General features: G+C 42.7%; 1 protein-coding gene across 3 annotated transcripts in view; it reads left to right on the top strand.

The window, feature by feature from the left end:
* Window positions 1-23,604, top strand: part of LOC309652438 (neuroligin-4, X-linked) — a 901,103-nt gene that overhangs the window by 562,901 nt on the left and 314,598 nt on the right. For all 3 annotated transcript variants that reach the window (XM_082446221.1, XM_082446220.1, XM_082446218.1), the window contains one exon: window positions 2,469-2,671. The gene's annotated coding sequence lies outside the window, so the exon portion shown is untranslated. The remainder of the gene's footprint in view (window positions 1-2,468; window positions 2,672-23,604) is intronic.

Below are 23,604 nucleotides of genomic sequence, written 5' to 3'. Positions count from 1 at the left end.
CTACGCTTCTTTCTCTGCTGAGAGCACTCTTTCTCTGAAGACTGTTTTCTCCATCATTTCCATCTGCATGTGTGCCGATGAATTCATACATCATAGGTATTTTCACACCTTCCGGTGATCATGTTTTTCTTACGCTGTTGGCTCCCTTATCCACTAGACTGTATGCTTCTTCAAAAATAAATGGATGTGTGTTACTCACAAATGCATTTTTAGTGCTTAGGATTATGCCTGTGCTCAAGAGATACTTGATAAATTTATAAATAAATCAGTGAATTCACACTTTCTCGGCAAAGCCAGTGACTTTCTGGCCTGCTCGTCTCTGCTTCTAAACTCTACTTTGGGAAGAATAGATGTCTATATATATATATATATATATATATATATATCTGTCTATATATTTTTGTGTCTACAGTTATATGTGTGTTACTAATTTGGGGGAAAAACTGTACTTATTAGCGATACTATTATGTTACTGGATCTTAAATAATTATTAAATGATAGAAGAAAAATATATATGTATATAAAACATATGTATGTTTCTTCTATTATTAGATTATATATCTATTTTGTGTATATATATTGTATATATAACAGTGATGAAAATAGCATGCTCTCTGTACCTGTATGTATGATATATATAGACATCTTTTTGGTGATGCGTGTTTTCGTGCCTATTATCTCATTTATTTGTCCCAAGGAACCACAGAGAGCTATTTTAATCACTGTTTAAAGGATCTATTCCCTGAGGTTCACAGAACCTAACAGACTTTCCAACAGGTTAAAGCTAGCAGGGTTAAGACACTTGATCTGAAACTAGGTCTCCTAAATCAGTGTTTATCACCTCCCCCACTATTGGCTATGTTCCCCAAGAGTCCTTCTCTTAAAACTCCTGAGGAATCCCTAATTGTGCCATCACACCAAATAATGACAGCAGATTGGATGCCTGAGTTTGCTGCCTAAATGCAGAAGCAATTGTGAGGATGTCCTACGGATAGAAGACATTATGTTTTTACTTTAATAAATAAGTCCATAGGCCTGTGAAATAAGGTTAAGAAAAGCAGACATTTATTTGGAGCTTCTTGCATGCCTAGTCCTGTATCATATCATATCACATCACAAGGATATCACAAAGTGATTACTTTTGTCTTCTCCACGTTACAGAGGCGGAAACCCAGACGAAGTATTTAAACACACAGCGAAGGTCATATGCCACTTGAACCCAGGCAGTCTAGTTTGAGAATCTGTGTTCAGACTGCCACAGCACTCTATAGCCTTCCCTGATTTATCAGAGAGGAGCTTCAGACATCATGCAATTGACAGCCAGCTCCCTCTAACCCAGTGATAAATGCCAGGTCCTATTACCAAATTCCGAGTTGGCTGGAAAAGATGAAATCCTGGATCCCAAAAGTGAAGAGGGGTATTTCGATAGAACTGGCAGATGCTAGAAACTTCTTCAATATTTTATTCATCAAAACCACTACTGTATAAGAAGCAAACAGGGGCTTCCCCCGATGGTGCAGTGGTTAAGAATCCGCCTGCCAGTTCAGGGGACAGGGGTTCGAGCCCTGGTCCGGGAAGATCCCACGTGCCTCAGAGCAACTAAGCCCGTGTGCCACAACTACTGAGCCTGCGCTCTAGAGCCCACGAGCCACAACTACTGAAGCCCACGTGCCACAACTACTGAAGCCCGTGCGCCTAGAGCCTGTGCCCGGCACAGAGAAGCCACCACATCGAGAAGCCCACGCACGGCAACGAAGACCCAACGCAGCCAAAATATAAATAAAAAAAAAAAAAAGAAAAAGAACCCCAAAAGGTATTAACCCATCACCTGGGCATAAAAGAGGTTCTGTCCTTTACAGGTCTTCATTCTAATTTTGCTAATTTATCTATCTATCTATCTATCTATCATTGTTTCCCAGTACAAGCCGAATACCATCCAGAAACAGTAACACCTTTGTCAGCCTGACCCCCGGGGAAGAGCTTGCACTGCTGGCACTCACCCTTGGATAGCACAGCCTTAAAGGGTTAAAGGTGTTTGCAAATACGGCAGCGTGTTTGGTGTCTCTGAAGGGTATCTGGAGAGGGCAGGGAAGCAAGCTTTCCCGTGCGCTCTGGCACGGTGGCCCAGTGAGACGCACGCTCACCTGTTCCACCACCCCGGCGGCACCGGAATCTCTCTGTTCCGGCTGGTTTGCACTGGGATTAGCTGCTCTTTGCATGCGCTTGTAGCCGTGGATGTGGTTTCTGTAGCGATGGGGCCGACCGCGGGGATCTATTGGCTGCTGGCTTTGTAAATTTCATTCAGTTTGGTCCAATAGCAGAGGGGGAGCTGGGAGCCATCAGGACCTCTCGCTTAAATCTCTCTTTTTCTTGCAGACGGGTCTCTGTCTCTCCATACAGAGCTCTTATTCAGACGTAACGCTGCCCTTCCTGCTCCGACTGTGTCCCTGTTTCTTCTTCCCCAGCAGACTACGACAGAAACAACGAATTTCCTGCAAACGGCAGCGTCGGTGGTCCTCGCGTTTCTTCGGGGGAGCGAATCCAGTTGGGATTCGAGAAAGCCAAGGCGCTTGGACTTAGTATATCCTCCTGAATCATAGCCTCGGTCCCTGGAAAAATCTGGATGCATAAAAAGAACACTTACAGCCGATGCAGCTTTTCCACGGCTAAGGTAGGTGCCGTTTTAAGATGTGTCTGTGGGGTTTTTTTTTTTTTTTTTAAAGCCTATTTAACGTTTTGACTCATGTGTGCTTCCCAGCAAAAGATGATAAGCCCGACTGCTAACGTTTGCGCTTCACTGCATCCGACATTTAAAAAAAAAATTTTTTTTTTTTTTAATTTTGAGAATTTGGATAGGACTTTTTCTTATCCATCGGTCGCTCCGTTTCTTAGGTGTGGGTGGGAGTGTGGATATATATGTACGGCGTGTCCTGTGCAAGCTTCGTGCACATCTCTACAGAAACAGTACATTTTTTTTTTCTTATGACTTAAAAATATTGGGACCACCGTGGTTTGGAAGCATTTTGCTGCAATCAGCTATTTGAACGGCTCTGGGGCCGTGTGTGATGTGTTTACAAAATAGCGCTGTGTTACATACAAATAAACAGAAGAGTGTGGCGGACACAGGAGGGAAAAAAAATACATCTGCAGTACAGGGAGAGAAAGAGCAAAGTGCCAGATCTCTGCAAAGCAGGACTGGCGGGGAAGCCAGAAGCACTTCTGGAAACTGTGAGCCACCACGGGCTTTTTTCTCCTCCTTCTTCTTTAAGGAAACTGTCAGCTACCACCTCCCGGGGTGCGTTTTTTTGGGTTAACCAGAGAGAAAAAAGGAAAACAGGCTTGGCTGGGTTTGCATTAAGCGTTTTTTTTTTTTTTTTCTTCCCTCCTTCCTCTGCTGGCCTTGGCTAAGATGACGGCTTGTGTGATGCACGAAATAACGCACGTGATTGATTAGGACCTGGTTGGGCTTTGCTGGGGAGCGACCCGGGCGCGCTGGAGACCCCGGGTGAAGACGACATAGCTTAGCGCCGTTTCTGCAAAGCTGGGGAGCGGGCCACCTGTCCTCCCGCTCCCATCCGCCCTTCACCCGTGCGTGTGGGCTGTGGGAAGGCAAGCGGCGGGCGATGGAGGGGGGAGGAGTGAGGGCGGCTGGTGGTTTTGCTGCTTCGGGAGCCTTTGGGTCTCGCCTGGACGTCTGCGCGGGGCACGCAGCTGCCGCCTGAGCACCGTCCCCGAGCTGCCCGCTTCTCCCCGAGGACCGCAAAAGTTGGTAGCTGCGGGGACCGGCGCTGGGCGCCCTAGCCGGGGTCTCCGGGGATGCGGACCCCCGTCGGTGCCCACGGAGAACCCTCGTTTCGGGAGCAGAGCCCGCGGGGCGCACGGCGGGCCGGTCCTCTCGCCGGAGGCGGGGGGCGGAGGTCCGGGGACTCGGTTCGGATGTGCGGACCACCCGCAGAGCCTTGGGCCACGTAACAGACAACCCTCCCCCCCTCCCTCGCTCCATCCCCCCCCCCCACGCCGTCCCGCGCTTCAGATCCCGCCCGCCTCCCACGCTTTCGCAGCCGATTTCATCCCGACCCCCGCCGCCGCCCCCTGCCCTTTCCCGCGCGGCTCGGCCTGACCCCCCGGGGCCGAACCGGCGTGCCGCTCGGCTGCAGACGGCGCGGGGGGCGCGGGCCGGCGGCGGCCGGAGGAGAGGCCGAGGTCCCGGCTGCACCCCGACCCCAGCCCACGAGTGTTCCCTCCCTCCCGCTCCGGCTCTCCGGGAAGCCCGCCGCCTCTTCGGGGCGCGCAGGCACCCTCCAGTCTCCCAGACGCCCCCTCTTTCCCCGACCGCACCCCTCCCCTCCCTCCCCCGGCTTCTTCGCCCCTCCGAGAACCGGTAGGTTCCATTTCTCCGCCCGGCTCTCCCGGGCGGCCCCCCGGGCGCTGCGCCCCCGGATCCGGGCCCGGGGCCCCGCGCATCCCTGGGCCCGGCGCACCATTCCGGCGCCTGCCCGCCGCCAGACACAGCCTCCTTTCTCCCCGAAGCGGCGGGGGCGGCAGCCGGGGGTCCCCCGCGCACCCTCGGGGCCTGGCCGGGGCCGCCCTGGGAACGGAAGCCCCCCTCGGAGGGCGAGGGGCGCCCGGAGGACGTCTTCTGCCTCCCCCCCACCCCTTCCCCTTTTCCGTTTTGTTTTTTTTGTTTTTTTGTTTTTTTTTTGGCTGCGGGTTTTCCTCTGGTGTGCTTCCCTTGTCTGAACCGACCAGCAGGTGTGGGCCTCTTTTCATCTATTTTCGGAGCCACGAGGCCGCTCTCTCGGGCCGGCGGGAGGGGGCGGGCCGCAGGAGGCCGCGCCGGGGGGCCGGGGGAGGCGGCTCGCGCCCGCGCTGGGAGCGCGCGTCGGCCGTGGAGCCGGGCCCGGCTCGCCCTCCGTCATGCGGACCCAGCTCGGGAGATGTGGGGTGAGGTGTGTCCGGTGGCGGGTGTCGAACTCAGCAGGTACTGTTCTTGCGAGCAGAATCCACAAGGTGGTAGTGTGGATGCTTCCTTTGATTTCTTTCTTTCTTTTTTTTTTTCCTACTGGGTCAGTGGCGGGGAAACGGCTTTCTGTGCTCATAGCCTAGGCTGTTGGAAGGGGTCCCCTGGCTGACCCGGCTTCCACATCCTGAGCGCGCTCCGTGCAACTGTTTTGTGGTGCGAGGTGGTACGAGCTAGCTCCTTTTCGGAGTCAGCCTTTACCACGATTGGAGGGACGGGACGCAGAGGAAAAAAGAAAGGAAAAAGAAAAGAAAGTTTGGGGAGACTTAGTTATCTGAGGGAGCAGAATTTCCAGTTTGTGTAGGGTTCTGCAGGCAACGTAGGAGTGCGTGCATGAGGCATCGTCGGTAGGTATATACTTCAGCTAGAAATTAACCGGGGCTGCAAGACCTGACTTTCCATCAGAACAAAGCAACCTCAGCTGCTAGGAGAACGGCGTGGTTTGAATGGCGATGCTTAGCGTTTTTCCTAGAGAATGAGAGAGCCCGGAGAAAGGGTCCGGTGGCACAGAAATCTGCATCTTTCTGGGGGCAGATTGAGGGGGTGGGGAATTTTTCATGCCTTTAGTTGCCTTTAGTGGGCTGTGGAAAGAGGTTAACAGCCAGCCTTGAAAATCTTCAGGGTAGATTTCCCTGTGTAGATGCAGCAGAAGGTGTGTGTTTGTGTGTGTGTGTGTGTGTGTGTGGGGGGGGTGTTTTGGCACAGGGCTGCATTCATCCCTTATTTCCAGGTTTAAAAAATGTGGATTTTAAAAATGCATCCCTAAAGTAAGAACATAAGAATCTCACGGAGGCCTCTGCAAATATTTTTTTTTTCTAGATTAAAACTTCAATCAATATTCTATTACCCAAATAAATGTACTTGGAGATATCTCTCTATATATATCCATATCTATCTCTCTTTCTATATATAGATATATATATATGGCAATTTTAAAGAATATTTTCCTTGACATGTAAGAAAATCATGAGGGCCAATAAGTAGCAAGTGGAAAATTACTTCATCAGTTTTAAATTACTGGATTAAAATGACAGGTTTAATTTTTTGGAAACTGGAATGATTTCGAGCAGGGAGTTTAATGATCATTGCATTTTCATACTAATGGCTGTGCTTTGATGCCATTTTCAAGGTGTTTTGACACGTTTTTCTTTGGTGGAAGAATTGTTGCTTTCCTTTGTAGTTTTTTTTTTTTTTTTCCCCCTGAATAAAAGGAGTGCTGAATGTACATTCGGCCCTAAACCCAGCTAATTTTTACCCAAATCTAAAAACAGATATAAGATACTTGATAAGTGACGATTTGCTACATAAGGTAGATACAGCAGGTATTTCCATGCTATGAAATTTACAAGTGAATAGATGTGGGCAATGTAAAAGTTCTTTTTTGGGGGGCCTGGAATGTAGACCCGCAGTAAGTATGTGGGGTTTTTCTTTATTTCTGAACTTGGCCTTTTCATGTTTCTTCCTTTGTAGTAATTTGTGCAAAGCTTCTCGGTCTCTGTACAAAGATGACAGTGTCTCCTCTCTATACACATTATGTTGCTTTCAGAATGTGCAAGCATCTCTTTAAGAGCTCTTTAGAATATTGTGCTTTGATGCCTGGACCACAACAAAAAAACCCAGAGAGGGTTCTCACAAAAGTAAATATTCAAGTGCACGGAGTCTGGCGTGGCTTTACTGTTCTTCCGTTTTAATTGGTACTCCAGACTCTAAACCTTTATTGCACAGCTAGGTATTGTCAACAGTACAACCTGTTGACAGAATTTATGTGATTCCAATGAAGCCACCGTATGAAAATATTTAAAACCCTTTAATGCCCTCACTCTGATGACAGGCTTCTCTGGTTAAAATATACTTAAATTCCAAACCCGATGAGAGCTGATTTTTGTATGTGAAAGTCCAGGGCAAGGAACAGATTTTTAATATATCAACCACAACTGTATACTTTCTATAATGCTCTTGATCCTTAACAGTGTACATTTATTCCCAAATGAGAAAAATACGCTCAGGGTTTAGTGTAAGTCAGTTGCCCAATTAAAAAAAAAAATATCCTGGATACTGTATCTTTTCAGAAGAGACACCTCATTTTCCGCATAATTATGTTAAAAAATTCTAAAACAGACTAGGCCTTGGATGAAGCGACAGCTGATTTCTTAAACTTGTCAGCTACCAGTTTCAAATCAGATATTCCGCTTTGGGCCGGATAAGGGGAGACAGTGAGAATCTCAAAATTGAGCCCACGTGGTTCTAGGCAATTAGGTCATCTGTTGTGGGCTGCAAACCATTCATGGGCCATTCACGCCATGAATATTTTCCAGTTTTGTCATTTTTCTCTAAACAACCTACATTTGGCCTTTCAAAGCCTCTTCTGTTCTGTGCTCCGTGAGTGGCGGGATGGGAAACCCTTCCTCCTTTTTCTTGGGGACGGGCAGAGTAGGACAGATGAATAAGGGAGAAAAAAACAGTGGGACCGCCTATAAGTTTGAGGTTGGCCATTTATAGGCTTTGAACAAATATCTCTGAGAAGGATTTGTATCTGCAGTGGGTATATGACACAAAAAGGAAATAAAGGGCTCATAAAATCAGCACATGAGTGGAGAATAGTCAGGCCACTTAGGGCTCTGATTGCAGACTTCAGACATTCACTGTTGAGATCACCTGCCCAGGTGTCTGTGGAACCCCTGAGCGCCACCTGCCTGTGGAAATTGGCCAGTTTCCAGAATGAGCATCTTCTCTGCACCAGCTCCCGGCCCCGCGGCACCTCCCAGAAGGGGTGCCTGACCCAACACGAACCAAACCCCAACAAACGTGAAATGTATAGTAAGGTGAGGTTTTATTGAATTGATTCCAGAGGAAAAAAGAGTAATCGTATTAGGGAAGAAGTGAGGAAGAATAAACCCTACAGGGCCTCACTGGAGGCAGATCTTTATTTCAGGATGGTATTAATGAAATGGCATGTGCTTTCACAGCTCTTTGGAAATGAAGGGAAAGAACCCAGAGTTTTGTTTGGTGGTTTTATTTAAAATGTGTGTTGTATGAATAGTGATTTACCAAGGTAAAAGAGCGCTCTTTTTCGGATGGCAACTGGACCTTCTTGGTTTGATGTGTTGATGTCGGTGATCATTTTGGTTTCCAGAGGCTAATCCCTGATTGGATGATGAAGTCATCCTTCGATCTCGAAGTCATCGTCCCAAGGGTATGGTTTTTTATTTTATTGCTTTGTGGTAAAAACATGTGACACGAGAATCCACTATACTGTACACTTAAACACATGTTTAAGTGTACAGTATAGTCCTGTCGACTGTAGGTCCAATATTGTACAGCAGATCTAGAAGATACTCATCTTGCGTTATCTAAACTTTACGACCTTTGATTCGTAACTCGCCATTTCCCCCTGACAACCCCCATTCTACTCTTTTGCTCTGTGAAATTGACTCTCTTAGGTTTCTGCAGGCATCCACCCTCATCCCGACTCATCTCTCATGTTTTTTTTTAAATTGGAGTATAGTTGTTGTGTTTCAGGCCTACAGCAAAGTGATTCAGTTATACATATATAATGTGTATATTCTTTTTCAGATTCTCTTCCCGTATAGGTTATTACAAAACATTGAGTGTACTTCCCTGTGCTCTGAAAGAGGTTCTCATTGTTTATCTATTTTATATGTATATAGTGGTGTGTATCTAATCCCAAACTCCTAATTTATCCCTCCCCCACTTTCCCCTTTGGTAACCATTTTTGCGTTTGTTTTGTTGGTTGGGACTTTTTTTCCGGGGGGCGCGGTGTTGGGGGAAGAAGTCATATTTTGCCAAGTGCACTTCTTTGAAATGGGGAATTGCACCTCCGATTTTTCTACATGAAAAAGAAAGTTGGTTAAGCTTTTGGATCCTTTAAAAAAAAAAAAAGAAAGTGAAAGAAACTGTGATGGGCAGTGATGAGAGATGTATTAACCGTGAGTCGCTGTTTATTTTTGCGAAGCATGGAAAAGATCTCTTTGGTTGTGTTCTTACAGCTGTGATGGGATTTGCACATGGTGTCATTTTCCTGGTTTCATCTATCAACATCACCAGTGTTTGGTTTAGACCCGTGGCAGGGACGTGGATTATGTGACCTTGACGGTCCGCCAGCTTTGGCTACTCAGCCTGCAGCGTCAAACTGTGGTCTCAGAAACAACCAGTGGGGATGGGGGTGTGCGGGGCATTGGGGAGGTGTGTGTGTGGAGACCAGAACCCACTGAGATGGAGTGTCTATAGTGTTTTCAGTTTTTTCCTACTCGAGTACCCTCTGTGAATGGGCCAGGTGGTGGGCAGCAATGAACTCACTTTTAAAAAATTTAAGTTGATTTACATAATTCTATTAGTTTCAGGTGGACAGCATAGTGATTCCGTATTTTTACAGTTATACTCCATTAAAAGGTATTTCGAAATAATGACTATTGTTTCCTGTGCTGTACGATGTATACTTGTGGCTTATCTGTCTTATACATAATAGTTTGTACCTCTTTTTAATTGAAGTATAGTTGATTTACAATGTTGTTTTAGTTTTAGGTATACAGCAAAGTGTATTCTGTTTGTCTTCTATGTCTGTGAGTCTGTTTCTGTTTTGTAAATAAGTTCGTTTGTATCCTTTTTTTAGATTCCACATGTAAGTGATATCATATGATATTTGCCTTTCTCTGTCTGACTTACTTCCCTTAGTATGATCATCTCTAGGTCCATCCATGTTGCCGCAAATGGCATGATTTCATTCTTTTTATGGCTGAGTAATATTCCATTGTATACATGTACCCCATCTTCTTTATCCGTTCATCTGTCGATGGCCATTTAGGTTGCTTCCATGTCTTGGCTATTGTAAATAGTGCTGCTATGAAAATTGGGGTGCATGTATCTTTTTGAATTAGAGTTTTTGTCTTTTCCGGATATATGCCCAGGAGTGGGATTGCAGGCTCACATAGTAACTCTACTTTTAGTTTTCTGAGGAGCCTCCACACTGTTCTCCATAGTAGCTGCACCAACTTACATTCCCACCGACAGCGTAGGAGGGTAGTTTGTACCTCTTAATCCCCTATCCCCATCTTTCCCCTCCCCCTTCTCTCTCTGCACTGGTTACTTGTTTGTCCTCTCTGTATCTGTGAGTCTGAGGAAACACATTTTTTCAAGCAAATAAAGTATGTCACTGTTAACTGCTTTTCTCACTCGGATGCATACTCCCTCATGGCCTAAAGGCATGTGGTAAGAAGGGAAGTGTGTGTGTGTGTGTCTGTGTATGTTTATACATATAGGTATGCCCGTATGCACCAGCATAACCAAGAGCAATTTCATGCATCAAATGTTTTTTCTCAGCCACGGCAACACATTAGATCAAAACAAAAAAACAAAAAAACAAAGTACTAAAATAAAAAATGGGATTTTTGTCTTGGTCATTTTCCATTTATTCTCTCCATCATTCACCAAACGTAAGTGATATTAGAAAATAGATGATGTAAGTTACCTGAGGTGGACCTGCAAAGACTTCTCATTGGAGGGGGAAGACATTAGTTTACAGTGTTGTGTTAGTTTCACGTGTACAGCACAATGATTCAGCTATACATACGTATACATATTCTTTTTCATGTTCTTTTCCATGATGGTTTATGGCAGGATACTGAGACCTAGATAATTTGAGAGTGTACGTTGAGGGGCAAGCACCTGCTTTCTCTAACTTTCCTTGAAGCTTTCTCTTCTGATGTGAGTAATGGTTTCTTACAAGGTACCATTGTCCAGGTCCAGGGTGAAATAGTCTATGTGGTAGGAGTGATAACACGCTTCCCTTTCATGTCCATCCATATTCCTCCAGGTTACATACTGGGATATAGAAATTGACAATTTTTGCAAGGATCATGCTGGACACTCTTTTTTAAAAAGGGGAAACTAAATAGCCCTTTTATCTGCCTGGTAGGAGATGCGAGCCTTTGTGTCTCTCGGTACGCAAGGGCTCTGTGGAGAGGCTGTCGCCATCGAAAGGTCCCGGTGCAGTCGAAGAAGCATCGTATCAGCACGGCAGACAAACCCGGAGTTCACTTGCCATGAACACCGAGAAGCTGGAAGTCCCCAGAGTTGAGAAGCTCATAGTAGTCTCTTTGTGGTTTGGGGTCCCTGCCTTCCCGCAGTCCCTTTGCACCCCAATTTCACACGGAGCACTCATCCACGGTGCACCTACCGAGAAGCACGGACACACCCCAGCTCACGGGAGAGCCACGGCAGCCGTGAACTAATGCCAGAGGATTTCCTGTCCTGGGTTGTCACTTTGCCAATGGGCTCAGGTTCTTTGGAAATAGGATTGCACGTAGACTGCAAACAGATGTAGTAGGTCCCTGACGTGTCAGTAGGCTGGCGTGTAGACCCAAGTGGTCTCAGGACAGTTAGAGCCACAACATCATAAAGCTATTTCTTGCACAGGGTCGTTTTATTGGCAGATCATATCTAGAAAAACTTCATCCTCTAAACTAGCTAAATTTCATTTAAATATGTATGTATATAATTATTGCTATGTTGTATTTATATATTTATATAATTATGTGTATACACTATGCATTTTTAAGTTGAAGTTTAGTTGATTTACAATGTTGTGTTAGTTTCAAGTGTACAGCAAACTGATTCAGATATATATATATGTACACTTTTTCAGATTCTTTTCCCTTATAAGTTATTACAAAATATTGAGTATAGTTCCCTGTGCTATACAGTAGGTCCTTGTTGGTTATCTATATATAGTATACACTATGCATTTATATATTTGTATTTGCATGCAATTTATATAATTGATGACTCATCAAAACATGCTTTATTTTACTTTATTATTTTTTATAAAAAATATTTATCTATCTATCTATTTATTTATTTATTTATTTGGCTGGGCCGGTCTTAGTTGCCGTGTGCAGGACCTTTGTTGTGGCGTGATCTTTAGTTGTCATATGCGGGATCTCTTTTTTTTTTTTTTTTTAGTTGCGGCGTGCAGGATCTAGTTCCAGTGATGGAACCCAGGCCCCCTGCATTGGGAGCCCCTAGTCGTAACCACTGTGCCACCAGGGAAGTCCCAAAACATGCTTTATCTTAAAATTGGAAAGCCTTTATATAGATAATGAAAAGAATTCATTTAGCCATGTAATGTATTATATAAATATAATTGTGTATTACATAATGTATATACATATTTAACTTATATAAGAGATCTATATATATATATATATACAAAATTAATACAAGTAGAGACTACATATATAGATGGATGAATAGATAGTTTGATGTGCATTTTCCAGAAGAAACTGTGTCATATCTGGTAAGACCATTTCCAGGCTGGTCCCCAGAATCTACATTTAATGGTCCACAGAAACTACCTCTTCGCCTTCAAGTGAAGTTCAGGAGTTATTAACGTTGCTATGGTAACAAGCATATTCCAGCCCTCACTGAAACATAATTAGTTGATACTTAGTAAGCAGCCTCCTGTCAGTGGAAACATATGTATCAAGTCAAGCCCTGTATCTTTCCTGCCTGGAAGAACAGGCATCTTCTGCCCCTAGAACACAAGACCCGAGAATCTGTCTCAGCAGGACAGAAGCCACAGCAAGTCAGTGCTGCCCACCACGGGCACGGGTTGGCGGTGGTGGCCGCCATGGCTCTCCATCTGAGCATGTGTGTGCTAGATTCTGTGGGCTAGATTCTGTCGGCTACGTGTCTTGTGTGGCCTTGCTCAAGATGGGAAATCAATATGGTAGGCTCGGGAATGGAGCTCCTTAGTCTTGGCAAGAAAGAAATTTGGTGACTGAGGTATACGCATCTTTTTCTAGAAACTAGCTTCTGAATCCCATTCCTTCTTTCATTCATCACTTTTCTTGAGCATGTCCAAGTTGCAAGCTTGGAGGGAAATTTAGCCCTGGTAATGTTGAGATGATTTAGGCATATACCGCCTCAAAAATCCTTGCCTGTGTGTGAATGTTCATAAATAAGTTGTTAAGATATTTAGTTCACATGTGTATCACCCCTTCCCATGTTCTGGTACATATTACGGACTTTCCTTCTTTAATCTCTCTCCCCCTCTCCCCCTCCCGCCTTCCTCTCCCTCCCTCCTCCTTCCCCCCTCCCCCCTCCCCCCTCACTTTCTTCTGTTTGCTGACGGATGAGAACTCAGAGGTCCTTAAAGGATTAAAGGATCAATGAAGGTAACTAGATAGAGGATAATTCTTTCCATCAGTCAGGAAAGAATAGAAAAATGAAATGGCAAAGAAGATTTTCCAGGACAATTTAATAGAATTTTTCACATGCCCTATTTGTTTAGCTGCTTATATTTTTAAAAGTTGTCAAACCCTATATTTGTGAAACATTGATTTTCATTTTAAGTAAATTGTGTGAGTGAATACATATTTAAACAGATTACTTTGATTCAACAAAGAATTGAGGGCCCATCAAATATTGTTTTTTTTAAACATAAGGTAGTGGATCTTAATGACTGTATCCTATGGTTGTTGCAAAAATCAATAAGCAAGTTAGACATTTCAGCATTTTTGTGATAATGAAAAATATCATGGATTCTGATGTACCAGAGTCTCAAACTCTCAAAATCAAAGATAATGTTCTCAAACTCCACCACCCCTCGTATAATCTATTTTTCAGCTAGTTAAGGTCTTTGTCAAGAGCTCCCAAATCAGGGATTGTCTGTTTTTAAAAGTTATTTTACTGAAGTATAGTTGATTTACAACATTGTGTTAATTTCTGCTGTACAGCAAAGGGGTTCAGTTATACGTATATATTCAATCTTTTTCATATTCTTTTCCATTACAATTTATCACAAGATGTTGAGTATAGTTCCCTGTGCTATACAGTAAGACCTTGTTGTTTATGCATCCTATATATAATAGTTTGCATCTGCTAACCACAAACTCCCAGTCCCTCCCTCCCCCAGCCCCCCTCCCCCTTGGCAACCACAAGTCTGTTCTCTATGTCTGTGAGTCTGTTTCTGTTTTGTAAATAAGTTCATTTATATTATTTTAGATTCCACAGAGTGGTATTATAGGATATTTGTCTTTCTCTTTCTGACTTATTTCACGTAGTTTGATAATCTCTAGGTCCATCCATGTTGCTGCAAATGGCATTATTTCATTCTTTTTTATAGCTGAGTAGTACTCCATTATGCATATATACCACATCTTTGTTAAGGGATTCTCTTTTAGAGAGGCTCCCAGTTCAAATAATTGGGAACCTCTCTAATACCTGTCATACGCCTGTCTTGACTTTTACACGGAAAACAGACACATTAAGGACTTGAAGAGCCTCACACTGATGGATTCGGGAGACGTAGCATAATTTGAGATTCTTTGTAACAAGTGTTACCCAGATTACCTAACTGGAATCAAAAAGCAGGCTTCTATGATATCTTATTGTCACAGAGGTAAGGGGATCTAAGATTACTTGAAAGTGTTTAAATTGCCAAGGTAATCTGGAAAAATGAACTTGTTGGTATTTTTTTTTTCGTTTCATTCACTTATTCAGCATTGATTGAGGGCTGAGACATGGGGCAGATGAAGAAGACCAGGTTGTTTATCTTTCATGTACTATCCATGTGACAAAGCCCCCCAGGAAAAATAGTGTGCGGGGGATGGGTGGGCATGACAAGACAGGAACCAGACTCAGAGTTAACAACAAAGAAGTTTTCTATCAGAATCTCCCTTCTGGGGTGTGTGTGTGTCTGTGTGTCAGTGTGTTGTATTGTGTGTGTGCTGAATTTCTCATGTTCTATATCCAGTGTTAAGGAAAATAACAACTCAATTCAAATCTTTTTTAAATAGTTGAAGGCAAGTCATTAGGGCCATATAGCTGAAATATTGAGAAGGTGGGGAATTTTATAATTTTCAGCTGGAGATGACATACCTTCAAATTTTTAGCTCCAACAGCACAGGCTACTATGGTTAATTAGCAAAGAGATGATTTGATAAAGGCTCAGAAGATTAACCAGGGGCTTTGGGCAAAAGAAGGCTACATGGCCTAGTGGATGCCCGGGATGGCACCTGTATCCCAGCCCTTAGCTAGCAGGCTGGGTCTGTATATATTTATATCTTGTATCATTACCCGCGAGCCAAGCTTACGCTGGAATAGTTCATGTCACAGTACAGAAAATTATTTGGAACTGGTACCCCTGGAGAATCAGAACCATGGAAAAGGAGAGGACATTTTGAAAACAAAAACCAAATACAGAACACAAGGCAAGAACCTTCCTTAAGGATTGATCTTTGCCTCTTAGCACAGAGTTGAGGGTTAGCAGCTGTGATGTCACCCAGCAGGCCAGGCAGGAGAAAATACTTCTCCCTGAACACAAGGGTCAGGGAAAAGTAACAGTTACACGAAGTTAAATAGTAGCTAAAATGAGAAGACAAAGGAAGTTATCAGACAGAGAAGCTATGATGGCAGAACAGAATGGGGGAGAAATCTGAGTTTTAAGAACATAAAACCAACCAACCTCAGTGAAAGGGTGATAGGTAGGTGAGTTGTAGGTGCATCACAATAAAGCTGTTATAAAAATACGACAACGGAGGAGAGTCTCAATGCCTATCCTGGGAAAAATCCCATCTCAGCACATGTCTTCGGACAATTTCGGTTCATGGTGGAAATCATGGAAACAGCAGCATATTATGGGGAGAAACGCATACTTTACACATTGCTTCGCTTCAGATTTGTGTGGAGGTGTTCCATGATGATTCTGCTAAAACAATTTCACAGATAAAGTGATGTCCATGAATTTATGTGATGATTATATTGATTGAAAAGTCTCCCTTTGATGAATAACAAGAATCAGCTATTAAAATTTATCAAAATTATATTAAAATAACATCAGTAAGCATGTGTATTAATTTCACAGGTTTTGGGGTGTTTAATCTGATCACATCCAAATTGATAAGAAATTACTCAGTTCTATGAACATATGTATAAAATATCAGGATACATGTTGGCCATTTGTAGAGCCAGCCAATTTCTTGTTCATTTAGATGTGACCGGATTAAATCAATAGATGTATGTCTATATGTAATTTACACATATAAATTATGTAAACACATACATATATATTGACATATGTATAAATATTAATAGCTTACTTTTTATCGTGGCACACGCCTTCCTGAAGATTTAAATAAAAAGACAGTAGTTGTTCTGCATTGCACAATACCATAACAGAATCAGCAGAAAAATACAAATGCATTTTTTGTATTGACAAAACTTGACTCTTAACAGTTGTATTGCTAAATCATTCCAAGATGTGTATTTACCTTTTCTCTCTTTAAATGTCACTGAAGGAAGAGAAAAGTAAAAGGGGAAGGAATTTGAAAAATTATATTGAACTGTGAACCGTATCTCCCCTCCCCTCCCCCCAGTATGCTGTTAATTTAGAGAAATCACAACCGAGTCTTTTTTTTTTTTTCAACACTGGAATGTTAGTATCTATTTATTTAATAGGGTCTTATGAAGGTAAAATGGAAGAAGGGTATTGAAATTGCTTTGGAGATAAACCTCCTTTTGAAAATGCCCCAAATGCGATTAACATTTTTATCAGGTTCAAGAATTAAAGAACACAATGTCTGTATTCATTTGCCAGGATTGTTGTAACAAAATACCACAGATTGGCTTAGACAACAGAAATTTATGGTCTTACGGTTTTGGAGACCAGAAGTCTGAGATGAAAGTGTCCACAGGGTTGGGTCCTTCTGACCCTGTGAGGGAGAATCTGTTCTGTGCTTCTTTCCTAGCTTCTGGTGGATGACTGGCATCTTTGGTGTTCCTTGCACAGCCCAGTCTTAAAACCCACAGCATCTAATGGGGCCTAAGGGCATCCCTGAAGCGTGGAGCTGAGCCCAGGGGAGTTTAGTCACACCTAGGTGGGCATCCCCGGATTTACTGGTGCTGAGACAACTATCTATTCCTAAGTGATGGTCCTTACTTCTTCCGGTTTCTCTTGAGGGTGGCCTTTCTTCAGAGGGAATTACCCACATCTTCCTACGGATGTCATGGCCAGGGTAGGGGGGCAGGTGTCTCCGTCTGGGTCCCAGTGGTGCTGGGATTCTCACCGGAGCAGGTCAGAATGAAACACAGCTGTTTCCCTTCCTTCCTGTTCCTGCTCTCATCTGATATCCTTCCAAACCTACTCAGCAGGAAAAACAAATCCTCTCTTCAAATTAAAAACAGTATTCAAGCTGATAGTATACATTTTTGGGGGGGCTGTTTCAGCTCATGGGGTGGGGAGATGGAGGATGTGATAATTCTAGGAAGGTGTGCCTTTTTATCCACCTTTAACTCCAGGAATATAAAAATGAGCTTAGACCATGATTGACTTGCCTGTAGTAAATATAAAAAGTATAGTTGGTTGGGATATTTGTGATAAAATAAGAAAATACCTTAGAATCACAGGTTATGAGGATTTGAAAGAAACTGAATAATCATTCGTATTCATTCATTTACACAGAAGGAAACTGAGTCACACAGAGGTCCATCCAGTGATTTATCCCCAGACCACACAGCTGGACAGTACTTTTAAACACTATTCTGGAAATGAAGATTAAATACCTGAAAGTTCAGGATTTGATATCTCTTTTTTTGCCAGTTTTATGAGAAGCATATGAAATCAGAGGCATCATCAAACACGTTAATAAAACAAAGCACATAATTTCATTTTCAAAAGCTACTTTTCTGTATTTTGTGCTGCAGCAATTGAAAAAGAGAAATCTTTTTGATGAAAAGAACTAGGGGAGGACACAGGAAAAAAAAAACTCCAAAATTGAAAGCAAAACTTGTTACTGGAAACTCAGGTTGTCTTTTTTTTTTTTTCTGAGTTACTATGAAAGCAGCTTAGCTGCCTCTGATCTTCCTTGTCTCTTGATTCTTAATTATCTGTAAGAACCCAATGCCTCTCCAGTTTTTTGAAATGTTAATTAATTGCACTTGTTTATTATACATTGCCATGTTTCACACATTTGTAGGAAGGGATGAAACTTTTTCAGGGATGCTGTCTCCTCTCTCCCCATAGGGTTTTTTTGTTGCTGTTTTGTTTGTTTGTTTGTTTTTGGCGGCATTGGGTCTTCGTTGCTGCACGCGGGCTTTCTCTAGTTGCCGCGAGTGGGGGCTGCTCTTCGTTGCGGTGCGCGGGCTGTAGGCGCACGGGCTTCAGTAGTTGTGGCACGTGGGCTCAGTAGTTGTGACTTGTGGGCTCTAGAGTACAGGCTCAGTAGTTGTGGCGCACGGGCTTAGTTGCTCCGCGGCATGTGGGATCTTCCCGGACCAGGGCTTGAACCTGTGTCCCCTGCACTGGCAGGCGGATTCTTAACCACTATGCCACCAGGGAAGTCCCTCCCCATAGGGTTTTGTCCAAGATGAGAACTTTGTAGCTTTCACCTCTGCAAACGCTAGTGGATTCTACTTCTCTGTTCATGTCTTTCTAGTCCGTTGAGATAGACTCAAGAGGAAAGAAACATCTACCATCCCCTAAATTTGAAAGACAATCAAAGGGTCCTAGAGGCAAAAAAGCACCCGGAGCCCCTCTTTCTGGTGAACATAGGGGTCTTCATCTGCATGGACGGGGAGAAGGCAGAACAGGAAGGTCAGTCAACTCACAGGGGCTGGTCTGTGTCATTTCACCTTGAGGAGTTTCCAGGGCAATTGTTGACTCTCCAGTAGGGAGGTGACTCGGTAAAATGTGTATTTTTATGAAGATTCACATGTATCCGAGGGCTGATCCAAAGGGAAACAGGCATCAGGATAAGGGGATGCTGACTTACCATGAGCGTAATATTCTACCTTATGCATCAACATGGTCCCCTCCTGACCCCCACGTTTTTGTTTTTTCTTTTTAAATTTTTTTTTTTTTTTTTTGGCTGCCTTGGGTCTTAGTTGTGGCACGTGGGCTCTTCGTCGCACTGCACGGGCTTCTCTCTAGTGGTGGCACTGGGGCTCCAGAGCCCGCGGGCTCATTACTTGCAGTGAGCAGGTTCAGTGGTTGCCTCGTGGCAGGTGGGATCTTAGTTCCCCAACCGGGGATCGAACCAGTGTCCCCTGCATTGCAAGACCGATTCTTAACCAGTGGACCACCAGGGAAGTACCCGTGACCTTCCCCCCCCCGCCCCCCGTATTTTTGGATAACGGTTTGTTGTAATGTGCGTCCAAGAAGCCTGGAGTGTTAGTGTCACAGCTTTGTGTACTTGCTTTGTCATGGCCCTTTTATGCTTTTTTACTCTTACCCACCTAAGAACTTGAGCACAGAGCTAGGAGTAAAGATCTCTCTGTGTCTGAGACCCTCTGTTTTTCCATGATGCTTTAAAGTAAATACACTTGAGATGAATCCTTTCTCACTTCAGTAAGAGGCATTTTTAAAAAATTTTAACTGTGTTGTGTTTGCTTACATGGGGCTTTGATTCTGCAGGATGAAAACCAGCTGATTTTTCCATTGGACAGAACATTTCAGGGTGGGAAGTTGGCTTCCCAGCCTCACTGAGATTATAATGCTCACTCCGATTCTTCCACGTTGATTAAGTTCACAAAATAGAAACCTATTTTCTTTAGGACGGTTTTGCAATACAGGCAGACCTGGTTTCATTGCACTTCACAGATACTGTGTTTTTTGTTTTTTGTTTTTTTTTACAAATTGAAGGTTTGTGGCAACCCTGTGTCGAGCAAGTCTCTCGGTACAGTTTTTCCAACAGCATTTGCTTACTTTGTGTCTCTGTGTCATACTTTGGTAATTGGCACAGTATTCCAGACTTTGTCATTATGACTGTATGTGTCATGGTACCCGTGACCCATGACCTTTGATGTCACTACTACGGCTCGCTGAAGGCTCAGAGGTTGGTGGGCATCTTTTAGCAGTAAGTTATTTTTTTTTTTTTTTTTTTCTTTTTTTTCTGCGGAGAAGACCCTGGGGACAGTAAGTTATTTTAAAATTAAGGTCTGTACATTATTTTTAAAGACATAATGCTATCTCACACTTAATAGACTACAGTCTAGTATAAATATCACTTTTATATGCCCTGGGAAACCAAAACATTTGTGTGACCTGCTTTACGCAAATGGTCTGGAACGGAACCTGAAGTATCTCCGAGGTATGCCTGTACTGTTTTCATTTTTAAAAATAAACTTAATTAAAAATAGTTCTGGATGTACAAAACACTCTGTAAAGAAAGTACAGAGAGTGCCTGTTTACCCCATATCCTCTTAATGTCTTATTTTACCATGGGACATCTGATGGAACTAAGGAACCAACACTGCCACAATACTATTAAGTAAGCGCCAGACTTGATGTGGTTTTCACCAGTTTTTACCTAATGCTCCCTTTTTGTCGTAGAATCCCCTCCAGAGCAACACGGTGCATTTAGCCGTCATGTTTCCTTCTTCTCCTCTGTTCGTGACCTTGTTTTCCATGATTTTAATAGTTTTGTGATATTATGTAGGAAGTCTCCCAGTTGCAGTTTGTGTGATGTGGGGTACATTTCTGGAGGAGGGAACCCGCAAAGGTCAGTTGCCTTTCTCGTCCTGTCAAGGGCACAGCCTATCAACATGTTGATGTCTGTTCTTTGGAAGCCGGTCATTTAAAGTGCCTCAAGGTGGGGAGGTGGGGCGATTCAGCTGCGTGTCTTGGATGATGGAGTATTGATGTCAATTATTTAGAATTCCTCTGAAAGGGAGATCTGTCCCTTCTCCCTCATTCATTTATTGATTCATTGAATCATTCCTTTATATCTGTCGGGACTCATGGATATTTATTGTATACTTGGGATACTAACTACATTGTAGGATTACAATCCAATACTGTGTTGCTGTTTGTTTGTCACTTACTGTACTTTGTTGCTATTGCTTGGACACCTAAGAGTCTTTTCATTTTGGTAGTTGCTAAACGATGCTCCATTGTAGAAGGGCTAGGGGAAAACTCCCGTCCAGGGTTTGGACGTGGGGGGAGGATTCTGTTCTCGGAAGATCTGGGGCAGCAAACGTGACTCTACTGTTTGCTTGAGACTCTGGCTTGTGTGGGTCAGCTCTGCTCACCCCGCTGGCCCGGGGGTATTCAGCTTACAGAACGCCGCCTTCCATCTGGAAACCTCAGCCGACTGGCAAGAGTCCACAGTGTTTTGCACGGTCCCTCATCGCATTAATCTGTAGCCCTCCTGGGCAGCAAGCAAGGCGCCCTTTCCACAGCTTCGGAGCGGCCTGGGGTTCACGCCTTCTCACAGCTCATCCGAATATTTTTCTAGCAAAAGGCATAAAGTTGAGGGAACGTATTCCTGCCCAGATTTCCACTGGCACCCCGTGGAGGTTAGATTCCGAAATGCCCATAGGCGTGTGGCCATCTTTTCACCATGATCGATATTTTAAAAAGTGATCTCATCCTCTTAACATTATGGTGTGGGTTTTAATATAAAATTTTAATATGCGCACAGGTGGTTATCACTTAAGTGTATCTTAAGAAGCCTTCTGTTTTGAATTCTATGGGTCCATTTTATGAATAAGTCATCAAAGCACACTGTAGCCTTTTCAAGGAGATTTTAAGGACAGTGTGATTTTCTTTACAAAGAAGGGATGAAGAGTGTTATAGAAGTATAGAAGTTTGGGAAAAAAATGTAAACATCAGTCTTCGTTCCATAAACCAGTGGTTAAACACTAAACAACTTGTATAATTTCTCTCAGAATTTTTCATATATTTTAATATTTTAATTATCTGAATATTTTAATATTTTAGTTATCTATATGTACATCTTTATCTGTATGTGTGTATAAATATATTTGTATATATATGCATGCATATTCCATCAGTATCTATGTATCTGTATCTTCTATATCAATCTATATCATAACCATATCATATATATAACTTTATGTATATCATGTTGTTCCTATCTGTATTTATGTCTGAATTACATCCATCTTTCTATCTCTATCCATATCTTTATTTATGTACATATTATATATCTATTGGGTTGGCCGTAAGATGATATGGAAAAAACCAAACGAACTTTTCGGCCAGCCCAGTATATCTATGCCGCTCTGAACTTTACATTTCCCAAAATATTGTAGCAAAAGCCTCTTTAGGATTGTTGCAGGTCTTCATAAGCATTATTTTTCATGATTAATTCTCTCAGGAGGTTATGTCTTAAATCATTTATTTTCTTTTCCATTATAGGTTATTACAAATACTGAATATAGTTCCCTGTGCTATACTAGGTCCTTGTTGTTTATTTTATGTATAGTGGTTCGTATCTGCTTAATCCCATACTGCTAATTTATCCCTCCCCCACTTTCCCCTTTGGTAACTCTAAGTTTGTTTTCTATGTCTGTGAGTCTGTTTCTGGTTTGTATATAAATTCATTTGTACAGTTTTTTAGATTCCACATGTAAGTGATATCATATAATATTTGTGTGTCTCTGTCTGACTTCACTTAGTATGATCATCTCTGGGTCCGTCCATGTTGCTGCAAATGGCATGATTTCATTCTTTTTTATGGCTGAGTAGTATTCCATTGCATATATGTACCACATCTTCTTTATCCATTTATCTGTTGATGGACACTTAGGTTGCTTCCATGTCTTGGCTATTGTAAATAGTGCTGCTGTGAACATTGGGGTGCATGTATCATTTCGAATGAGGGTTTATGTCGCTTCCAGATATATGCCCGGGAGTGAGATTGCAGGATCATTTGGTAGCTGTATTTTTAGTTTCTTAAGGACCCTCCATACTGTTCTCCATAGTGACTGCACCAGTTTACAGTCCCACCAGTAGTGTAGGTGGGTTCCCTTTACTCCACACCCTCTCCAGCATTTTGTACACTTTTTGATGATGGCCATTCTGATCTGTGTGAGGAGGTATCTCATTGTGGTTTTGATTTGCATTTCTTTAATAATTAGCGATGTTGAGCATCTTTTCGTGTGCCTGTTGGCCATCTGTATGTCTTCTTTAGAGAAACGTCTGTTTAGATCTTCTGCCCGTTTTTTGATTGGGTTGTCTGTTTTTCTGTTACTGAGTTGTGTGAGCTGTTTATCTTGGAAAATAAGCTCTTGTCAGTCACATCATTTGCAAATGTTTTCTCCAATTCTGTAGATTGTCTTTTCATTTTGTCTGTGGTTTCCTTTGCTGTGCAAAAGCTTTTAAGTTTGATTAGGTCCCATTTGTTTATTTTTGCTTTTGTTTATTTTGCTTTCGGAGACTGACCAAGGAAAACATCGCTACAGTTTATGACAGAGAATGTTGTGCCTATGTTTTTTTTCTGGGAGTTTTATGGTGTCATGTGTTAAATTTAAGTCTTTAAGCCATTTTAAGTTTATTTTTGTGTATGGTGTGAGTGAGTGTTCTAACTTCATTGATTTATATGCAATTTCCTTATTTTTTGACAGGTAGAGTGTTTATATAGTTGTGCACCTATAACTTATTTTCAAAGCCATACATATAAATCCCACATTCTTCATCAAAGGGGCATTACTTATTTTGTTTTGTAGATTTGTACAGATTGTTTTAATTCGTAAACTTGTTTTTCTTTTGTCTTTTTTTTTTTAAAAAAAACTTTTGTATGTGCTTGAAATCTTATGGAATCTTT

The sequence above is a fragment of the Balaenoptera physalus genome (genome assembly GCF_965194825.1).
Source record: "Balaenoptera physalus genome assembly, chromosome: X".
Taxonomy (NCBI): Eukaryota; Metazoa; Chordata; class Mammalia; order Artiodactyla; family Balaenopteridae; genus Balaenoptera; species Balaenoptera physalus.
Note: the sequence above shows the minus strand (reverse complement) of the source record. Positions and strands in the feature narration are given on the sequence as shown.